This window comes from Centruroides sculpturatus, unplaced genomic scaffold, assembly GCF_000671375.1.
Source record: "Centruroides sculpturatus isolate CEXI.00-Female unplaced genomic scaffold, Cexi_2.0 scaffold3999, whole genome shotgun sequence".
Lineage (NCBI taxonomy): Eukaryota > Metazoa > Arthropoda > Arachnida > Scorpiones > Buthidae > Centruroides > Centruroides sculpturatus.
In genome coordinates this window covers 1-7,940 of record NW_019388084.1, presented here as the reverse complement: position 1 = coordinate 7,940, position 7,940 = coordinate 1, and the positions used below count along the sequence as shown (strand labels likewise).

Sequence of the window (7,940 nt, the reverse complement as noted above, 5' to 3'; positions counted from 1 at the left end):
AATATAAATAAGAGTTTTTTGAGTAATTGTAGACACTTCCAAATAGTATTGAGTAAACAAAGCGAGAATAAGAGAGGAATGTTGCACTTCTCTAAAAAAGCGTCATAGAAATGGAGAAGTCGAATTAAATTTACTTTTATGTATAAACAATAACATATCCTAACAATAATTTTGTGAGAATATAGTTAATTAAAGAAACGTGACTGATACACGCGATGTTTTTTGCATCGACTATTAACACAACTTCCACATTCTACTGGAAGTTGAAGAAGGTCCAATCACGTGACTTGCCTCGGGCTTTGTTTACTTTTAGACACGGTCAATATAAAGTTCCAGCTTCTGGGATGTTTCTAGTAGTATTAACTGAGCCGATCTTTTCACCCTCCAGTTTGGAGAATGGAGAAACTACCATACCGTAAATATACTAATATAGAATTTTTTGGAAGGTGGTCCATTCCCAGTCACCCCGGCTGCCCCGTGACGGACATGGCCGACACCCCACGGGCTGGATAAAAGGTTCTCTTACAGCTCTTAGGACAGAGTAAAAAATAATAAAATATCTATTTTCTAAATTATAAATTTTTTTGTTTTTGACTTTTGATGTCAGTATCTATTGAAAACAACACATTTCTTGTAAAAACAAATGACATAGCAGGATATAGATAGGACAAATATTAAGACGTATGCAAAACGGTGATTGTTTTTAGTTATTATGCATAGATATTTTTTGTTTCATCTCCTATAATTTTGAAGTGAGACGCTAGAAGTTAGAAGCTAATTCTTCCACATTTAAGCATAATCTAATTTGTTAACTAACCTTTCTTTGGTAGATGACTTCCTCTCCCACGACAATTACCACTTCAAAGTGGACTCGAGTTTTATATTACGTCAACAGAGGAAAGTATGGGTGTCAGTCAAAACTGCCCCCTCCCAGAAATATACATTTTTGGATTCGGAGGACCTCAAAATGTCGAGAAATGCAAAAACAAAAATTGGGGTGTTTTTCTTTACATATGGATGTTAGTTTGGCCGATTTTGTTTGCCCTCTTTCCAGCTTAATAAATTCTGTGTTTTTTGCCAAAAATTTCTGAAATTTTGCAAGTTTGTGTATTACGGGATGGATGTTAAAAGTTGAGGGGATGATGGGTATCTCCGGTAGGATCGGACTTAATGACAGTTTTACCGGTTATTAGCATTTACAATTTTTTTATAAAAAAATTGTAAATGCTAATAACCGGTATTAAGCAGTTAAAAATATAAAATGCTTGCTTGCTTGCTTGCCACCCTCTGGGGTGAAGTTAGGCATTTGCTACGTTGGCTATTTCGCCCCGTGTAGTTGTTTTTCTGGGTCTATGAGTGCAGTTGGTTGGAGGAACAGATGGCGATCTCAAGTTGAAGCACTTGAAAGGTCTAGAAGAAACATTTGACAAAATCAGTATAAATGTGAAGGGATTGAAGGAGTGCACGAGGATGTGGAGTCGTCGGTTCGGGACTCTGTGAATGAGCAACGTCAAAAATAAGTGGTAGAATTTACTGTTTGTTGACAGTTGGCAGACACTGTGAGAGATGAGAAAACAGTTTGATTGATTTAGTAGTTGTAGGTATTTTTGTATTCATTAAAGAAGATCGATAAGGATTGAAAGCAAACGTCAGTTGGGTTAATTGAAGGTAGTCGCTGATATTGAGATGATTTTTGTAAGACTGTTATCAGAGAGAATTGTTCCCCTAATGTCTGAATTTGAACACTCATTGAGGCGGTATATGGTTGTGTTTGTTTTGTTTGGGCAGTATTTGCACTGGTCAGTGGTGCAGATGTTGCGAGTATAAAGTGGTTTGTAAGCAGAGTTGGTTCTTGCGCAGTTGATGAGGATGTTGATGCGGCAGTCAGGAATAGAAATATCTGATGTGCTAGAAAATTAAGGGTAGAGATAGTTTTTGGGGTAAGTGTTCCATCTGTTATTCATATGTTTCTCGTTGTTGGACTTGATGAGAGAGTTGGTCTTCGGTGGTTATGTAGTGGATGATGTTTGAGTTGAGGGGTTTTGTTTTGGCGAGTTTGTCCACTTGTTTGTTGATAGGAATGCCTCTGTGAACCGGGGTCCAGATAAGCTTGGTGTGAAGGTTGAGGATGATGATAATGATTTGGTAGGGGACTTATCATGTTGAGCATGGAGAGCCTTAAGAACCAATTTCGAGTCTGTATAAATGATGGCATCTGCCTTTGTAAAATGTTTTTAAATATAACACAGTGCCACCAAATGTTGCCGGATGTTTTTACTTCAATATTCGGACATTTACTTCTTTTGCCCACAGTGCAGATTAATTTTAAAAACTAATGTTAATTGTATATTGTTACTGGGGAGGAGAACTGAACTGAGTCCAAATATTTGGCTGTCAATTATTGTTTGAAAATTTTAAATTACAAATTCGAGAGAAAAGTCTGTAATACTGGTAATAATCTTGTCTATAAAATTTAAAAAAAAAATTTTAACTCTTCGAATCCCTCAAATTACCATTTATGTTCTGGGTTTGAGAGGGAATGTTAATTATCCCCTGCGGTTCAAAATGACTTTGATTTAAATTCATTTATTAAGTTGTTACTAACAAATCATGCAATTATATTGTTTGTAAGTTGAAACTACCTCAAAATTAAGTTGGTTTTGCTTTAATTTGCGTAATAAGTTGTGCCTTTATATTTATGGGTTGCACCTTAAACAATTAAGCAAAGATTACATAAAAATAAAACATCTTAATTTGTTGCTGAGAAAAATACATAATTGAAAACAAACGTTTTCAGCCCAATTAAAAGGCCATCATCAGGTCAAAAATGAAAATGGAACAGACACGTTCCACGTATAGAATACAAATATTTAAATCAAAATTTTGTTCTAAAAATGGGATGAGGAAACTATTATAAAACCTGTATCTTTCCCCACTTTATCAATGACAGCGGAGAAGATTGAGATATATAGAAGTAGGCTATGTGAGGGATGTTTAAATGCGAGAGATGCTGAGAGCCTGCCGTTGGCATGGAAGTACAGTACAGTACATGGTTAAAAAGTTCACTAAAAATTCAGGCTAGAATTAGTTTATTGGAAGTTTTTAACCATGTACTTCCATGCCGTCGGCAGGCTCTCGGCATCCCTCACGTAGCCTACTTCTATATATCTCAATCTTCTCCACTGTCATTGATAAAGTGGGGAAAGATACAGGTTTTATAATAGTTGCCTCGTCCCATTTTTAGAACAAAAAAAATTTTGTTCTAAATTTTGATTTAAATATTTGTATTCTATACATGGAACGTATCTGTTCCATTTTCGACCTGATGATAGCCTGAAAACGTTTGTTTTTCAATTATATATATATCTCAGCAATAAATTAAGGTGTTTTATTTTTGTGTGTTTATTTGCTGAACACTTTTAATGTTATAGTAAAGATTACATTTTCTTGTGTGTGTCAGTAACAAATCTCCTTAACTAATCGTACAGATACCGTTCTTCTGGCTATTATAGCAATGTCCACCTATACGACATACGTGTTCTTGCCTCGATACACCAGAAGCGTACTGTCTTACTTCGGATACCTGTGAGAGACTCGATCCGTTCGAGACGACTTCCGTGAAGTGCCGTACGTTACGCTGTACGTTTCCAACCGAGACGTTTTTTCGTCCGAAATCTTTTCCTCCACTTTATATATACATATTTTTTTTTATAGAAGATTTGTGTTGTGTGAGAGATTGTCTTTTTGTCACGTATGTAGACGCGTCTGAAATAAACGTATAAAACGTGTAGTAGTTTGACGCTTTTATTAATAAATCCAAAATAATTAAGACATAAAAATTACATAACCTCGCAATCGTATTATTGTGAGTTAAAATCTGTTTACAGGTCGTCGTCGGATTCAGACTCGTCTTTTAGTGCCTCCTGTGAAAATTAAAGGAAGTTAACAAAATAGTTTCATCGCGCTAGCAAAACTGGTAAAGTGGACCCACTTACTTTTGCGTATCTCTCGGCTTCCGTAAACACTGCTTCTGGCACAAACTCGTGGCGGCCGCCGGTTCCTATGGATATTATACACTTATAAGTTTTTATGATTAATATATTAATCTAAATTGACATTTAATATATTTTAGACGTTGAAGATTGCCAAGCCAACTAATTCGTTTAGAAAGTAAGTACTTGTTTGGAAACAATAGTTTTCCTACGTTACCCTAGCGTTTGTGGAAATTACCTCCACGTTTTTCTGCCGTCGATATTTGCAATAAAAAAAGAACTTAAGTGGATCCTCAGAAAATTCTTGAGAAAGTAAATTGACAATTTTTGTTTTGCACTTTTGAAGAAGGAAATTGTCGTTTGGCTAGGACGTTAAATTTGATGGAGAGAAGAACGAGAGAATCACCCAATTGAAAGCTTTGGCCGTATTGATGTAAATGACACAAGTTTTTTATTGAAGTCTATTGCATTAATTATTTAAAAAAAGGAATCGGTTGTTTAGGCTATTAATAGTCTAAACAACCGATATTGCATATCAGTTTTAAACGCTTTTCGCCAACTTGTGAGGAAGGTTGTGTAGAAAAGAAAAAGATACTAACCATATGAATACAATTCACTGTCATCTGAACGAGGATATTTAATTTTGGCAGAAATCAATGCATTTTAAATCATTAAACATATAAAAACAGTAAGAAACTAATTTATTCTTAAATACTAATTTTAATATTTATTACCACTATGTTTTTTGATTACTTTTCCAAAGTTTATATTTAAAATAGACGAATATAGAGGTTCTACTGTAATCTGTTTGTAAGGACCTAATGAATATGGAATATGATGAATATAGAAATAATTTTCTCATAATAAGTAACTGATATTCAATTAATCCATTCCCATCCTAAAAAAGGTACAAGTTTAAAAATTACATTGTTTGTAAAACTTACTCTTCTTCCCCTTCTACCACTAAAGATATCTGTTTAGTACAATATACTGTGTAAGGTTATTATTGTTTAGGAGTAGACATACCATCAATTAAAATAGTAGATACAGTAATTCCAATTATGATTTCAGCATATTAAATTCTTTGGCTAAGTTGGAAACACTGTCCATTTTCAGACTTAGAACAACAATAGATAGAAAGAAGGCCGTTAGCAAAAAATTATTGCTTTCTTTTTTGTTTTTCTTCAGTTTTTGAAAGCAAGAACACATACAATGATCGCACAAAGCAGACTGATTAACTACAGCTAGCTAACATAGTGTTGCCAACTCGAAATTCAAATTTATAGCTAGATATCTAAATTATAATGGCATAGCTATTTTTATAATGCTAATTTGCATAGCTAGATTGTTCATAGTGTTGCCAATTTAAGCTGACAGGGCTAGCTGATCAATGTGGGCATGCGATTGACGATGAATATGGGGGGAAGTCATCAAAATGTGACAAACAGTGGAACCTCTATACTTGTAATATTCAATATATCTTTTTTAGAATAGTAGAAGCATGACTATATTTATTTCTAATTCTACTTTACTAAATAGATGAAGATCTATTTTATTAGCTGTTTATTAGCAGCTCTTTTTTCCTTAAAATCCTTCCCTACAACTTGGTAAAATGTGGTTTAACCTATTCTGACAACTTAGTTAGAAGGGCTATCTACATGTTGTGTTCATAAAATTTGTATTGTTTGGGAAATGATCAACAAGCAAAGATTGGCTTAAGCAGATTAAAATATTCAGAAACAGAGGCCTGATTTGTAGCAGACGGCACTGAACTCATACAAGAATTCTTTTATGAACTATTGACGTGACTGTTAGATTGTCGAACAATCGGTGTTATTTTATTTAACTAGAGTCCACGAGCATAATATAATATGTAAAGAGTTTAGAGTGAATATGAGATTGAGGTGGAAATAAACACATTAAGCAAGACAAAAAAAAAGTAAAACATTGTGTAAGAATAAAGGTTCTGGGTAGTCAATATTAGAATAATTTGGAAACGACAAAGGCCAAGCTAGATTAAAAAGGTTAAAATTTCCAAATGAAATAATTCGAAAATGAGAAAAAGCAGCTAAATAACATTCAAGGTAAACATATATACTTAATCCAAAGGAATGGAGACCCGTACAGTTAAAATCGAGTCCAATTACTATGTATTATAATAATAATCATAATAAATCACATATTGATGATTAGTAATTTATTGTGAAATATAACCATTATACCATTTCAATATGTATGTAGAGATTGAATTAAACCCACGATTACAATAAAATTAAGAATAAAGAAAAAGGAGTTTTCCCCATGTTCCTATGAAAACATTCTATTGTAATGAAATGTAAGACCTGAATTTATTAAAGATTCCATAAATTTAAAATTTTACATTTTAAAAATTATCAAAGAATGAATTTGATTCATCTCATTCAGTGTTATATACCATATTTCAAATCCTGTTTATTTGTTGCAATTGTTCGTAGTGTCCACCAAAAGCCAACTTGTTTAATGGTTAACACAACAATTTTAATGGACATTCATATAAAATAATTTGAAATTGTTAAAAAATATATAATATGGTTGACAGTTCTTGGCCTTCAATTTAAGTTTCATGTTATTTCTTAAATTACTATTAACATATAATTTGTAGCTTTAATGCATGGATTTATAAATGAATATCTCTAGAGAGAACCTAAATAAATATCTGATACCCATTTAATTTGTTGTTTGATAAAATTAATATTTTCATTTGTATTTGCTAGCAGTCAACAAAGAAATTTTGAAGAACTTTGGTAAAAATTACAGTGACAGAAAAATATCTAACAGTATTGCTAATAATTCATTTCTCATCAATCACCATCATCCTACTTATCCTAATACTTCAGACAATATTAAATATTAATAAAGCAAACAGTCATTATGGATGATAATTCAATATTGAATTTAATTATTATATAGAAACAATAATTAGACCAGATGTCACCTTCAGAAGCGCATTTTTTTAGATGTCTCCATACGAATCTGCAAAAAAGAAATACAAAGGAACGCATACTACAAACCAGAATTCTTGCCACTATATATACCAGCGGACTCGGAAAACCCATATCAATATAAGTTTGCTGCTGCTTTCAGGGTACTGATCAAAAGAGTGTACACACACAACATCAGAGGAGAAGACATAACCAAAGAGCTCAAACACCTAAGGTGCATTTAAATTTATACGGAGAAGAAAAAATTAAAGTGAAACCCAAATTTGCTGCATTAAGTGACAAATGTTTTATTAAAAATAACACGGATTTACATGTTTCCACACTGCAAAATAAGAATTTTAATCAAATATTAACATTTTGTCACTGAAAAATAATATTTTTGAAAATTTCGTACAAAAATGTTACATATTTATCTGGACAGGCACTCATTTCATGACTTAAATAGAATATTGTTTAGTTTCAAGCATTGAAATATGCAAATTGCTTACATATCTAATTGTAATACAAATTCTTTATGTTGTTCAAAGTTCTAAATGGGTAACACAAAGAATTTATCTGATTATGAAAAAAGAGAGTTTTAAACAAATCTCCAATGTTAAAAATTCAGAAAAAAGCTGTAATGCCACCACTTTCATTAAAGCACAAAGTGACAGACTTGATTGGGCACAAAAACATATGACATGGTCCAAAGAATGGATTGAAGTTTTGTTCAGTGATGAAAAAAAATTCAACTTAAATAGTCCAGACGGTTGGAAGCATTATTGGCACAATTTAAAAACCAAAAAACATATATTTTCAAAACACCAAATGGGTGGGGGATCAATAATGGTGTGGGGTGCGTTTGGATTCAATGGAACCACAGATTTAGCATTTATAACTCAAAGAATGAATTCAGAGAAGTATCAAGGCATGCTTGAATATCATTTATTGGAAGCTGGACCAAATTGGATCTTTCAACAAGACAATG

The 7,940-nt window shown here is 32.7% G+C and overlaps 1 long non-coding RNA gene across 1 annotated transcript; it reads right to left on the bottom strand.

Moving 5' to 3' along the window:
• Positions 1-3,788: 3,788 nt before the first annotated feature.
• On the bottom strand, positions 3,789-4,340 carry LOC111616777. The gene is made up of 2 exons (XR_002755314.1): positions 3,996-4,340; positions 3,789-3,923 (listed from the first exon to the last, which is right to left on the bottom strand). It is a non-coding gene; the product is annotated as an uncharacterized LOC111616777 (long non-coding RNA).
• Between the last annotated feature and the right edge of the window lie 3,600 nt (positions 4,341-7,940).